The sequence below is a fragment of the Anolis carolinensis genome, chromosome 3, assembly GCF_035594765.1.
Source record: "Anolis carolinensis isolate JA03-04 chromosome 3, rAnoCar3.1.pri, whole genome shotgun sequence".
Taxonomy (NCBI): domain Eukaryota; kingdom Metazoa; phylum Chordata; class Lepidosauria; order Squamata; family Dactyloidae; genus Anolis; species Anolis carolinensis.
Window position 1 is genome coordinate 127,327,323 of NC_085843.1, and position 13,827 is coordinate 127,341,149.

At 42.6% G+C, this 13,827-nt stretch overlaps 1 long non-coding RNA gene across 3 annotated transcripts in view; it reads left to right on the forward strand.

Moving 5' to 3' along the window:
• The first annotated feature begins 3,775 nt into the window (after positions 1-3,775).
• LOC103278298 (uncharacterized) overlaps positions 3,776-13,827 on the forward strand; it is a 288,708-nt gene continuing 278,656 nt past the window's right edge. Inside the window, exon 1 of one of the 3 annotated variants that reach the window (XR_010004374.1) lies at positions 3,776-4,901. This is a non-coding gene — a long non-coding RNA (uncharacterized LOC103278298). The remainder of the gene's footprint in view (positions 4,902-13,827) is intronic. The other 2 variants (XR_505943.3, XR_010004373.1) reach the window with 2 other exon arrangements.

Here is a 13,827-nt window from a genome sequence, read left to right on the forward strand (position 1 = left end):
TTGTGGACTGGGTTCACAGTGCTCTTTGAATGTAGGTTAACTATACATCCCAGCAACTATAACTCCCAAATGACAAAATCAACTCCCCTCTTCCCCACCCGTATTCAAACTTGGGTGTTTTGGGGTATTTGTGCCAAATTTGGTGCAGTGAATGAAAATACATCCTGCATATCAGATATTTACATTACGATTCATAACAGTAGCAAAATGACAGTTATGAAGTAGCAACAAAAATAATTTTATGTTTGGGGGTCACCACAACATGAGGAACTGTATTAAAGGGTCATGGCTTTAGGAAGGTTGAGAACCACTGGCTTTGATCAATGGATTATATGGCAGAGTAGAAGGGCCTTAGGGCCCTTCCACACAGCCATATAACCCAGAATATCAAGGCAGAAAAATCCCAAAATATCTGCTTTGAACTGGGTTATCTGATTGCTCACTGGAGTAAGGCACTTGGAGCATACAACCCCCGTTGCATCAGCTCCACTGGCTGTCAGTCTGCTACTGAGCACCATTCAAAGTGCTGTCTTTATCCTATAAAGCCTTAAATGGTTCTGGCCCAGCTTACCTGTCTGAATGTATCTTCTAGAAACCATCTCGAAATTTGAGATAATCTGGGGAGGCCTTGTTCTTGGTCCCGCCTTCCTCACAGGCAAGATTGGCGTGGATGTGTGATGTCCCATGGCCCTCTGGGTCGTGACCCTGGCGCCATTATGGATCACAGTGATGAAGAAATAGGATTTCTGCCGTTTCAGCAAGAGGCTGTTCCTTTCCAGATGCCTTTTGTTGACAATTCTAGCCCGGAGCTCATTAAAAAGGACCTTGAACAGGCGCCTATTCCCAGCACCTCTCCCCCCCCCTTTGCGAGAAGGGAGTTTTGGGAAGCTAGCCGCTCAGAGAAAGTGCAAACACGAAAAAGCGCCCGATTAGCGGCCAGAGAGAGTGCTAATTAGCTCGTTTCCCCTGAGAGTTCTCAGGGAGGATCGCATCTGGACGAAGATGTTGTTTCAGTTCTTTTCCCTTGGGAAAAGGAGCACTGGACACCTGCTTTGTAGAAAGATTTGAAGTTCTTTAAAAGTTCCCCGCACTGGCTAGTCCTCGCGGAGTCAATGTGTGAATTTGGAGGATTAACTTCGCTTCCAGCCAAGTGTGGACTGCGTTTAAGTCCACTGCCTTCCAGCCTTGTCGTGCTTTGCCAAGCCATGTTCCTTGACTTGTCTTGCCGTGAATCCAGTCTTGTCTTGTTGTGTCGTGTATTCAGCCTTGTCTTGAATTCCTTGCCTTTGGACTTGTTTTGAACTCTAGTGGAAGATTTGGACGTTTTTCCCCAGTCAAACTGCTTGGAAGTTTGAGTGCGTTTCGGTTTTGGATTACAAACTTTGAACTCTAATATAAAATATTGGACAATATATTTCTGGACTATATTTGACTTTTCCTGAAAGGACTATTGATGGACTATATTTTCTACTTGTTTTCATTTTAATTCCTTAATAAAGATATTAGATTGTTTATTGGCCTCAGTGTATTGGTTTCTAGTGCTCTCGCAGCCAGGGGCGTCACAGGATGAGAGACAGGGCCTTCTCAATGGTGCCCCCCCCCAGCTATGGAGTTCCCTCCCAGGGATATTAGATCAGCCCCCGCCCTTCTAATCTTCCGCAAGAGACTGAAAACGTGGCTTTGTGACCAAACCTTTGAAGAATTGGTGTAATAGACATATATGGAATGATGTGCAATGACTTTTGGAATGGCCCGGATTATGCTTGTGGATTACGTGATTAATTGTCAAAGCACTGTTTTTAAATGTGTTTTTAAAATGTATTTTATCATTCTCTTTTAATGTCCATTTGAATTGTACACTGTTTTTAAGGCATCGAACAATTGCCTATGTGTAAAGCTGCCTTGAGTCCCTTCTAGGGTTGAGAAAGTCAGAGTAGAAATGTCGTCAATAAATTAATATCTGAGTCCACACTGCCATATACTCCAGTTCAAAGCAGAAAATGTGGGATTTTATTCAGCTCTGTGGAAGGGGCCCTAGAGGGGACCTTAATATCCAGTGCATAATGACTCTGACTGGCAGCTCAGTCCACCTGGCACGAGTTATGAGACTGGATGGACAAAGGGAAGACCATTGGAACAAAGGTTTTTAAAGACTCAATGGGCAGAAATGTTAGGGGGAAAAGAAAACACTTCAAGGATACCATCCTTCCATCTTGCCATTGGTCAGCCTCTCTTCCTTTTTCCTTCCATTTCCCCAGCATCATTCTCTTCTCCAAGCTTTCCTGTCTTCTCATGATGTGGCCAAAATACTTCATCTTTGCCTCTAATATCCTTCCCTCTAGTGAGCAGCCGGGCGTTATTTCCTGGAGTATGGACTGGTTGGATCTTCTTGTGGTCCAAAGCACTCTCAGAATGCCCCTCCAACACCACAGTTCAAAAGCATCTATCTTCCTTCGCTCAGCCTTCCTTAAGGTCCAGCTCTCACATCCATAGGTGAATACCATTGCTTTAACTATGTGGATCTTCGTTGCCAGTGTGATGTCTCTGCTTTTCACTATTTTATCGAGTTTGGCCATTGCTCTCCTCCCAAGAAGTAAACGTCTTTTGATTTCCTGGCAGCAGTCTGTGCCTGCAGTAATTTTCATGCCTAGAAATATAAAGTCTGTCACTGCCTCCACGTTTTCTCCCTCTATTTGCCAGTTATAAATCAATCTGGTTGCCATAGTCTTGGTTTTCTGGATGTTTAACTGCAGCCCGGCTTTTGTACTTTCCGTGGTCTGTTCTTACTGTGGCTACTTGGTCTTTATATAGATTCCTCAGGAGACAGACAAGGTGACTTGGTATCTCCATACCACCAAGCACATACAAATAAATGGCAAACATCCAGTTCCACAATTTCCTCATTAATATCAAAAGTATAAGATGACAATAACATACATGTTATAATAAAAATTCCACATTAGAAAAAACAATAAATGTAAACATGACAATCAATAAAAACATTATTGCACAGAGCGAGCATATAAGGTAAAGGTAAAGGTTTCTCCTGACGTTAAGTCCAGTCGTGACTGACTCTGGGGGTTGGTGCTCATCTCCATTTCTAAGCTTCCATAGACACCTCCAAGGTCATGTGGCCGGCATGACTGCATGGAGCGCCATTACCTTCCCGCCGGAGCGGTACCTCTTGATCTACTCACATTGGCATGTTTTCGAACTGCTAGATTGGCAGGAGCTGGGGCTAACAGCGGGCACTCATTCCCCTCCGGGGATTTGAACCTGGGACCTTTTGGTCCTCAAGTTCAGCAGCTCAGCGCTTTAACACACTGTGCCATCAGGGGCCCCAAGTGAGCGTATACTTGGACCAATTTAAGTGACCAAGTTGTTGAAAATATTGGCAATTTGGTCTTTTCTTGTTCTGCCGTTTCAAAAACCAGCTTGTACATCTGGCTTTAATATCCAGCACATCATGACTCTGACTGGCAGCTCAGTCCACCTGGCACGAGTTGAATGGGCAAAAGGAAGACCATTGGAACAAAGTGCAGGGTTTTTAAAGACCCAAGGGGCAGAAAGGGGGAAAAGAAGCGCATGAGCCAGAGATAAAGGAGGAGGAGAAGCAAGAGAAGGACGGTTTTGATTTCGCAGCCGGGGAAGAGGCAGCGCTTTCTACGCTTTGAATTCGTTGGGAGCCCTTTAAAAAAAAACAAAAAAAACCCCAAAACTTCAGAGAACTTTTTGTTTTTCTCCAGACCCCAGCTCCCGAGCCTGCTTTGCAATCCGACTGCGTCTGAGAAGGAAAGACTGAAAAACTCCGCTATGTGACGTTTGGAATCTGGGGGAAGAGGAAGGGAAAAAAAGAAAGAAGGAATCAAAAGTCTTGTTTTTTTGTTGTGTGTGTTTTTTTGCTTGCTCCCTCCCTCCTGCCGAAGAAGAGAGAAAGGCCCTCCTCTCCCCCTCCTCCCCGTTGCTCTAGAGCAGAGCAACCCGGCTCCAAACCTCATCTTCGCCAGGCAAACAAAGCATCATTTTTTAATGACTCTCGGAATACATTTGGCGGCGCGCGCGCGCCCGGGCTGGCGCTCGTGCTCGCGGGGCTGCTTTGCCTCGCCCCGCTTGTCATAATGGTTGCTTCAAACGCTTTGGGAAGCCTGTGATGTTCAAGGCCCGAGCCTCTCTCTCTAGCTCTCTCTCTCTATCTCCCCCTCCCCACACACTTCTCTCTCTCTCTCTCTCGCCCGCTTGCTTTTTATGTGTCACACTTGTCAAGGAAAATAGAGCACCGCGCCTTTGTTTCGAGATGGTACCTGATCAATATCATCAATCCGTCTCCCTCCCTTTCTCTCTCTCTCTCTCTTGCACAAACACACACCCGGGCGCACGCTCCCCTCTTCTCTCCCTCTTCTCTCTCTCTCCCTCTCTCTCTCTCTACAGCTGTATCCATTTCCTCCTGGCAAAAAGGGACTTTATGAATAAATGATACTGAAATGCTGAGGGTTCAGATACTAAATAATGAATTTCACCACCAAAAACACAACAACTTCTCCAATCATAAAATACCGCTCCTTCCATATTGATTGGGCTTTGGCGACTGGATGCGAGTGCGAAGCCTCTCATGCGCCAAGGTGCTGCTCACACCAAAAATAAGAGACCAAACCAGGGGCTCGCCAGGGTTGGGATGGATAGGATACCATCCCAGTGGCTAGCAACGCCAGCGAGTCTCTCGCCCGCCTGTCGCTTTTTTTTTATTTGTTTTGGTGGAAACTCCAAATCAAAGTCGCAGCACTGCAGCCGGTCCTAAACTCCTTTTTTTAAAAGGAGCTGCCCCTTTTTTGGCAGGGGATGGAGTCCTGCAAAAGCTTGCCTCTCTCCTTGGGATGGGAACTTTGGCTCCTTGGGACCTGACCGTAAGTGTGCCGTCTCTTCTGGGCTGCTGTCGGGGCGGGCTTTGGCTCAAGGAACAGCTTGGGAGAGAAGCCGGCGGAGGGTGGGGAGGGGAGGGTGGGGTGTGCGTGCCTGTGTGTGCCTGCGAACACGCGTGGGGTCCTGTGCCAGGACAGTAGTGGCTCAGGTCAGAAGACGGGCAGCTCCCTTCCGTGGCTTGTGAGCACTTGCCTTCTTTTTCAGGGGAGGGGATGCCTCTGCTTGGAGGAAGCCGCCCTGGGACCAAAGGTTGGGGAGCCTGCCTTTTGGGCTGCCCAGGTGCTCCCAGCTTCCCTGCGTGTGCCAGGGAATGTCAGGACCTGCTCTCTGGGAGAAGGCTCAGGGTCAAGGCAGGCAGGGAGGAGGGGAAAGGAGGGCCGGAGTGGCGGAGGTTGGCACCAATCTCTCTCTCTCTCTCTCTCTCTCTCTCTCTCTCTCTCTCTCTCTCTCTCTCTCTCTCTCTCTCTCTCTCTCTCTCTCCTCTCGCTGTCAAGTTGGAGGCGAACTTTTTGGACGCGATTGTTCCGCATCTGCCCATAAATCTCCTTTTATTGCCTCTTCATGGCAGAGAAGCCTCCCTCTCTTTTGGTTTGTTTGCTTCATTAGCCGGAACGAGGAGAATTTAACTATGTGTTGTCGAAGGCTTTCCTGGCCGGGATCACTGGGCTGCTGCGAGTTTCCCGGGCTGTATGGCCATGCTCCAGAAGCATTCCCTCCTGACGTTTTGTCTGCATCTATAGCAGGCATCCTCAGAAGTTGCAAGGTCTGTTGGAAACTAGTCAAGTGGGTTTTATATATCTGTGGAAGAGAAAGAACTCTTGTCTGTTTGAAGCAGGTGTGAATGCTTCAACTGGCCACCTTGATTAGCCTTTCAGTTTCCAGATCTGGCTGCTTACTGCCTGGGGGAATCATTTGTTGGGAGGTGTTAGCTGGTCCTGATTGATTGATGCCTGGAATTCCCCTGTTTTCTGAGTGTTATTCTTTATTTACTGTCTTGATTTTAGAGTTTTTTTAAATACTGGTATTTTTTATTTACTATGTAAAATTTACTGTCTAAAATCAGGACAGTAAATAAAGAACAACACTCAGAAAACAGAGGGATTCCAGACATGAATCAATCAAGACCAGCTAACACCTCCCAACAAAGGATTCCCCCAGGAATTAAGCAGCCAGACTTTGAAGCTGCCAGGCCATTCAATGCTAATCAAGGCGGCCAGTTGCAACATCCACACTGGCCTCCAACAGACAAGAGTTCTTTCTCCTACCCTGGACCTTCCACAGATATATAAACCTCACTAGTTTTCCAGCAGACCTCACAACCTCTGAGGATGCCTGCCATAGATGTGGGTGAAACATCAGGAAAGAATGCTTCTGGAACATTGCCATACAGCCAGGAAAACTCACAGCAACCCCATGCCTGCTCCTCTTACAAGCTTTTGGTTCTCCTTTAATACCTCCCCCTCCTCCACTTCTCCTCCTCTTCTTCCTCTTCCTTTACCTTCTCCCTTTTCTTCTTGTTCTTCTTCTTCCTTGTCTTCATCCTCCTTCTCTTTTTCTATTTTCCTCTTTTCTTCCTCTTCCTTTTCTTCTTCCTCTTCTTCTTCCTCCTCTTCTTTTTCTTTCACGGCCTCTTCTTCATCTTCTTTCTCATTTTTTCTTCCTCCTCCTCTTTCTTCTCCTTTTTTCTTCTTCTTCCTCCTCCTCTTCTTCCTTCTTTTTCTTCTCCTTTTTTCTTCTTCTTCCTCTTCTTCCTCCTCTTTTTCTTTTTCTTCTTCTCCCTTGTATTTCCTCCTTTTCCTCCTCCCTCTTTCTCTTTCTCTCTTTTAATTCTTTATTATTTTTGGTATGCATATCTTCAGAGCAGATCAATACAGAGCAAAGCCGGGCAAATTAAGAATCCAGAAGTATTTGCCTTACTATTTTCATTGGGTTGCTATAGATAAATGGAACAATTATCATCAATTTGGTAGTTACCAAAGACCCCCCCCCCCCCAAAGGAAAAAAAAAACAACAGAGAGGGTTTTATATTAAGCAGCCAAGGAGAATCTCAACTCAAGGATTGTGCTACCTGAAACACTTTTTTTATTCTTTGCTTTCTGTTTGTCCTAGGTTTACCTGTTTATTCAAATGAGGTTTTCTAAAAAATATATATTGTCTGCCTTGGTTTATTTATTTATATTTTTCTTCTTCTTCTCTCTTTCTAATGGGCAAAGAAGAGAAATTGAAGGCATTAATTTAGAGCTACTGATGCAATGAAATGGAGGAATATATTTAAGCCATTAGCTGCTTCAATCTCATGCCCACAAATAATTGATGAGTTTCTATTAAAGATTGACAAGCTAGCAGGCTGTGAAGCATTTTTACTAGCGCTGGCTGCATAGGCAGACAATATGCATTGTGCTCCTTATCCTAATGCTTTGGATTCGCCTCTTCTAGAAACCAAGGGAGAACATATTTCTTCTCTCTACCAATAAGAGTAGCTCATCTCAAGCTTGCAATAAAAGAAGTCATAGATATTTTTTTCTTCTGCTCAGAATTGAACTAGCACCAAGAATAACAGCCCCCCCCCTCCCCGCACAGAACATTAAAAACTGCCAACTTAGTATGACTGAGAGTAGATCCCCACATTTCAGTGGGTTGTTTTGAGTTGCAGTGGCCTCTGTAGAGTAGAATATCCCACTCTGTGGAAGGAGAGGTTTAGCACTCTTAGACATGTTCAACTTTTCTGTTAGCTTGTAGGAGTGTTATCATTTCTGAGGATGTGGTCAAGATACAAAATACGTCCATAGTGAATTTATTCTATCAGGTATTCACTTGTATAAAAATATTTATCAATACCAAAACAACTTTGCCGCTTTCATCATGTGACTGAGGAGAGGCAAAAGTGAGCCACATTACTCTGCATTTTGGAACTCCAAAAAGTGCATGTAATATTCCAAGAAATATATGAGAAGTTAATGAAATAATATAAAGGGCTGCAAACGAATCGCCCAAACTGATGGATGTTAATGAAGATATTATGTCCATGTGTAGACAAAAGTAAATACATTTTTTGTGATTTCCCTCCTTTCCAGATATCTGAACCACACTTATGCAAAGTTTGCTCCAATATGCCCAATGGGATTTACTTCCAAATAAGTCTACATAGGGTTCTAAACTTACAATAGCCTTAGGGTTTTTAAAAGATTTTATTCTCAGTTTATTGTCTTTACTATTCATGAAAATAATAGGTCTTCAAAGGTAGAAATGTGAGAAACTTCAAATGAAAAGTAAATGTTTTAGTACTTGTAGATTGGGATACCACTGAGCCTTATTTGGCAATTATAAACCCAGTGGCACACAGTGAGAATGTTGGGCTATCTGAGCTGTTAGGCTCAAAAATAACCCTCAGAAATACACCATAAATATACCAGAATACCAGAAGTAAACTTCATAACCAGCAGAAACTTATGTGTAGTGAGCTAGGATAAGCTTCTATTCCTCTAAATGGTTTAGGATTGCAGAGTCAGAACGTTAAGTTCAAAAATATTTATTGAAGTAAAATACATTCTTGATAGAAAAAGGTCTTGGAGCTAACTAGCTTAATAAATCTGGTCTTCTAAAGAGGTAAAAGGGTAAAAAGTCAGTGCAGCTACATTTTGCCTAGAGAGGGGTAAAATGTGCATCCTCTGTTTTTGTATGTGTTGACAAGAAACAAAATAATTACCTGTTTTCATATCCATGAAGGTTGGAAGTCTGGAAAGAATATTAAGTACCAACTAAAATGTTTAATTAAATATATATGTGTAACTAGCTGGAGTAAATTGTTCAATTTGATCATCTGTTATGAGGAATTCCAATTCTGCACCACATTATTCAAAATAGAGTGTACATTGATCATCAAGCAAATCTGCATCCAGCATTTTACACTTGGTTTTAAGTATTAACTAAATGCATAGCAAATAAATATAGGTTTTAAAGAAAAGTACTTCTAGTACAAATAGAAAGATAAATAAAGATGCCACATGAGTAGATAACTAACTCCTGGATCCAGAACACATTACACAGTTAAGCTGTTGATATTGCTTACGGTTGTTATCATACTGCCTAGTGACATCCTATTAGTGATATATACCAGTGCAACTCATGTGTATGTCCATGTATGTATGCATATGTGTGTGCTCAGTGACCACTTGCTGCCTTAAGTTCACCCTAGTCATGCTCTGGGGAGACCAGCAGAGAAGCATTTAGCTAGATACCTGACACTTAAGTCATACTCCAAAGTATTGCCAATGTGTGTCTGACTGCCCCCTCTTTTCCACAAACCACTATATGGTGTGACCCAGGTGAGGTCACACATTACTTTTAAGGGAGGGGAGACACAGGTTGTAGTTCAACTTTGATGGACTTTTATGTTGTTTTCTGATGCAGAATCCCAGCCAGGGACTTACATAGACATTAGTTGTTGGTATCAACCCATAATAATCTCAATCCCCAGGTGCTATATGTGAGCAGTAGCACCATGTGCAAACTTTCCTTGACTGGACGCAGCCCATTCATCTGATGCAATTTTGCGGCATGTCGCCAAATCTAATTTTAAAGATGTAACAAGATTCTTTGTCACAAGAGATTAACATAGCTATCCTTCCCAACAGATTTGCCAATGCATTTCTCAATGACTGGGGAACCATCGATACAAAAGTAGATGCTGTTGTGGAATTTGTTTCCAAAAGATACCAAACAAAAAAGAGAAGAAAAATAAATTATAGGCAACACATAGGAGTAGAATACAGTGTTCCCTCACTACTTCGCAGTTCACTTTTAGCGGATTCGCTGTTTCGCGGTTTTTCAATAAATTCTAAAAGACTATTATAAATCATAAAAAATTACAATTTACAGCCTTAGGAAGGGAGGAAGGAGAAGCCAAAGGTAGAGAAAAGGGCCGGGCTGTGGCGCAGCTGTTGAGCAGCTGCCTTAAATCACTCTGACCATGAGGTCATGAGTTCGAGGCCAGCCCGTGGCGGGGTGAGCACCCGTCAATTAAAAATAAAAAATAGCCCCTGCTCGTTGCTGACCTAGCAACCCGAAAGATAGTTGCATCTATCAAGTAGGAGATAAGGTACCACTTATAAAAGTGGGGAGGCAAGATTAACTAATTTACGACCTGGAATGAGGAAGTGCCGTCAGTGTGGATGATGAAGCAGCTGCTCCCCCCTGTGGCCAGAATCGAACATCCCCTCAGAAGAAGGTTAACTTGCCTCTGCGTGTGTCTCTCAGTCTCTGTTTGATGTGTTTATGGGCATTGAATGTTTGCCCTATGTGTGTTATAATGTGATCCGCCCTGAGTCCCCTTCGGGGTGAGAAGGGCGGAATATAAATACTGTAAATAAATAAATAAACAAATAAGTGGCAATGGGAGGAAAAGGAGGCGATTTATCAACACACAATTGGTTGATAAAGACTTAAAATAGCGTATAACTACTAAAATAATGTATAAATATTAAAATAAATATAGTGTCCCTACTTCGCGGATTTTCACTTATTGCGGGTGGTCCTGGAACCTAACCCCAGCGATAAGTGAGGGAACACTGTATTATGTAAAGTCAAGACTATCAAAATGTATCAAATCTCTTGGTTACAAGACCTGGACAACTACATTGTGTAGCAAAAGAATACATGTCCCCAACACACTTCCTTTTTTTTCCAATTCCTGTAAAATTTGTTCAGATGAATGTGGAGCTTTTTGGGAACAAGCTCCATGTATGTTTTATTCCCCTTCCAAATATTCCTAACAGAATATGCACATCTACAACAACTTGTAGAAAAGTTATAAATCCCAATCATTTGGAAGAGCAATAGTAGGGGAAACATTCAATTACCCCACTCTTCCTTTGGGATCAATGAATGTACACGGATCTGGAAACACAGCCCCCTTTGCTTTACATAGATATTCAGCCCAGTTTACCAGAATTGGTTAAAGTTGCGTTTTGAACCTATTTAAACCTTTTAAAATGAGATTCCCCTAGCCAGCAAAGTGCATGCTACTTTAGCGGTCCTAAGCAATGTAATTTCAAAAAATTACATTTATAATCTCTCCAATTTACACAGACAGGACAAAGCAGGTGTTAAGTTATTATTCTTGCTTGTACTGTACTCTTTTTGCTGTCCAAATTAAGACTTACTGGTTTCACCATGGCAGGCATTCAGGTTGTGCCAAATTGTAGCTTTTCAGGCCCATTCTACACTGCCATATAATACAGATTTTCAAAGCAGAAAATCCACATTATCATTTTCGAACTGGATTATATGAGTCTACACTGTCATATTGTAGTTCAAAGATGATAATCTGGATTTTATATGGCAGTGTAGAAGGGGCCTTAGTTACAGCTCTCAGACTAATGAGAATGTTCACAGCAACAATGGCCCATATATTACATCATGGTTATATAGAAAAAATTCCCCATGCAGAGTTATTCATTTATTATACTGGAGTCCCTGGTGGTGCAATGGGTTAAACCCTTTTGCTAGCAGGACTGCTGACTGACAGGTCAAAAGTTGGAATCCTGGGAGAGAGGGTGAGCTCCCTCTGTCAGCTCCAGCTCCCAATGCAGGGACATGAGTGAAGCCTCCCACAAGGATGGTAAAACATCAAACATCCAGGTGTCCCCTGGGTAACGTCCTTGCAGAAGGCCAATCCTCTCACACCAGAAGTGACTTGCACTTCTTCAAGTTACTCCTGACACAATTTTTAATTATACTATGCATTTAGGACAATTAGCAATTCCAGGTTAACTATTCCTCCAGTTAACATTCTTCAGGCTGTTGGTACCAAGAATAAAAGAACATTTGGTTCAGTGGTCAGACTAGTAATGTAGATCCAATGAGCGGACACAATATTATTAGAGTATAGCTGTGTTATACCCACTACTGCAGTTTAATAGACATTACAGGACATTAGTAATCTTAAACTATGAAAGATAATGCAAATATTCTTTAACATGGAAACTATGGGATCCCAGTGATTAGACATAAATAACTGGCCCAGATTGGCAGCTCCATAATAAATGCTGGATTAACATATGCAAACTTCCAAGTCTTACAATTGGCTCTGTCTCTTTGCAACTAGGACGATGGTGAAACTGGATCTTGTTATCCAGTTTGTGTAGGAAGAATTTTTGCCTTGCTTATGCTTGCAGCTCAGTGATGTGAGCATGAAACTTATTTGCAAAAATAAGTGACTGGTTGATCATGGGAACTGATAGATATGAAGGAGAAATCATGCTCTTAACTTAGATTTTTCACATACTGCTATGTTGCATTGGGTACCTACTACAACACAAATCGCTCAGGTAAAATGTTGAGAACAGTACAGTCTCAACATGGCAGGAGTGTACTAGACTGCGAGGCAATATCTTTGTTAGATATCATTTTACGGGCTACACTTGCTAGCTTCATTTTGTATTTATGAATATATTTTCAGGAAAAGGATAAATAGGTGAAAATAGTTCACCACCATGTGATTTTTTTTTATTATCCTAAGGCATCGCCTCAGGTTACTGACACAGCCCTGGCTCCTGGTATGGAAAAAGTGAAATGTGCAACAATGAAATTTTTATTAAAATGTTCATTAACCCATTACAGGATGTTCATTTTCAATTTTTTGCAAGAAACCACAATGTATCATTTTGTGTGTGTCATTTGGAGAGAAGGAGAGAGAGGGAGAGAGAGGGAGAGAGAGAAAGAGAGCAAGAAGGAGAGAGATGAGCCCAGCAGAGCACATGGAATGTGGGAGGCGGAGATTTTAATATGCTGAATTATACAAATGGCACGATGCACAATTGGCATTATTAAAATAATTTGTCATTGGATTAAAAAAAGAAATTTCAAGTTTTCTTTGAATATTTTCATTCTGTCTCTCCCTGCACTTTTCCCATTTCTCCCCACCCCATTATTATTATTTCTTTTTAAAGACCACAGCTTTTGTACAGTAAAGGCAGACACATTTTCAGGCAAAACCCATTTCAGACCAGAATTTCTGAGAGCCCTATTAATGTTTCATGCTAATCAAGGAGAGCAGGAAATAGAGCTGACAGGTGCTTCTACTCTGCTTATTCCTGTCTTCCTGCATTAGACGTTACTAGCTAAAAACAGAGCCAGCGTGGCTCCTTTCCAGCACTGACTGTGACAAGGGCAGGGATAAAATGGTTCTGTCCTTAAGTTTACAGTTGTTTTCCTTATTGCCTCATCTGACGACATCGCTGGTTATGTGGCAGCATTGATTATTAATCAAACAATTTGATTTCCTTCTATGACCTCAACAAGGATTTTAGTTTCCTTTCTTGTCATACATTCATCGAGCATCGATGATCGCTACGTTTGTTTTGCCCCACGATGCTCTCACTAGGGAGCAAATGGAGACACTGTTGTACCAAGTAGCAACATAACTAGACTACACTTGTAACTTATTGGAAACCTAGTCATTTATAGCATCCTGCCTAATGTTGGGGTGGGGAGAATGATTTTTCTTCTAATTTGGTTTTTATCCACATAAAATGCAGCATTTTCATGCCACTTTAATGGTTATGGCTCCTTTCTATGGAATCCTGGGATTTGTAGTTTGGTAGAGTACTAAGAATTCTCATTTGCTCATCTGCATTATTAGAGCTCTCAGGCAGAGAACCCTGAGCACTACATAAAACTACAAAATTCAGCTTCCTGTAAAATGGAACCATGTCTGTGTCGGCTCCTGGGCAGCCTTAAAAGGGCTGCTGGGGCCTGGCCCCATCCAGGCCTGGCCAATGGGATGGTGAGGCTAGGCCTGCCAATGATTGGCCAGTTGGACAAGTGGCAGGAATATTTCCTGCCATGCAGGGGACTCCTGGGAAGAAGAAGCCCCCTGCCATCGCCATGTTCCTCTGGGGAACACCCATC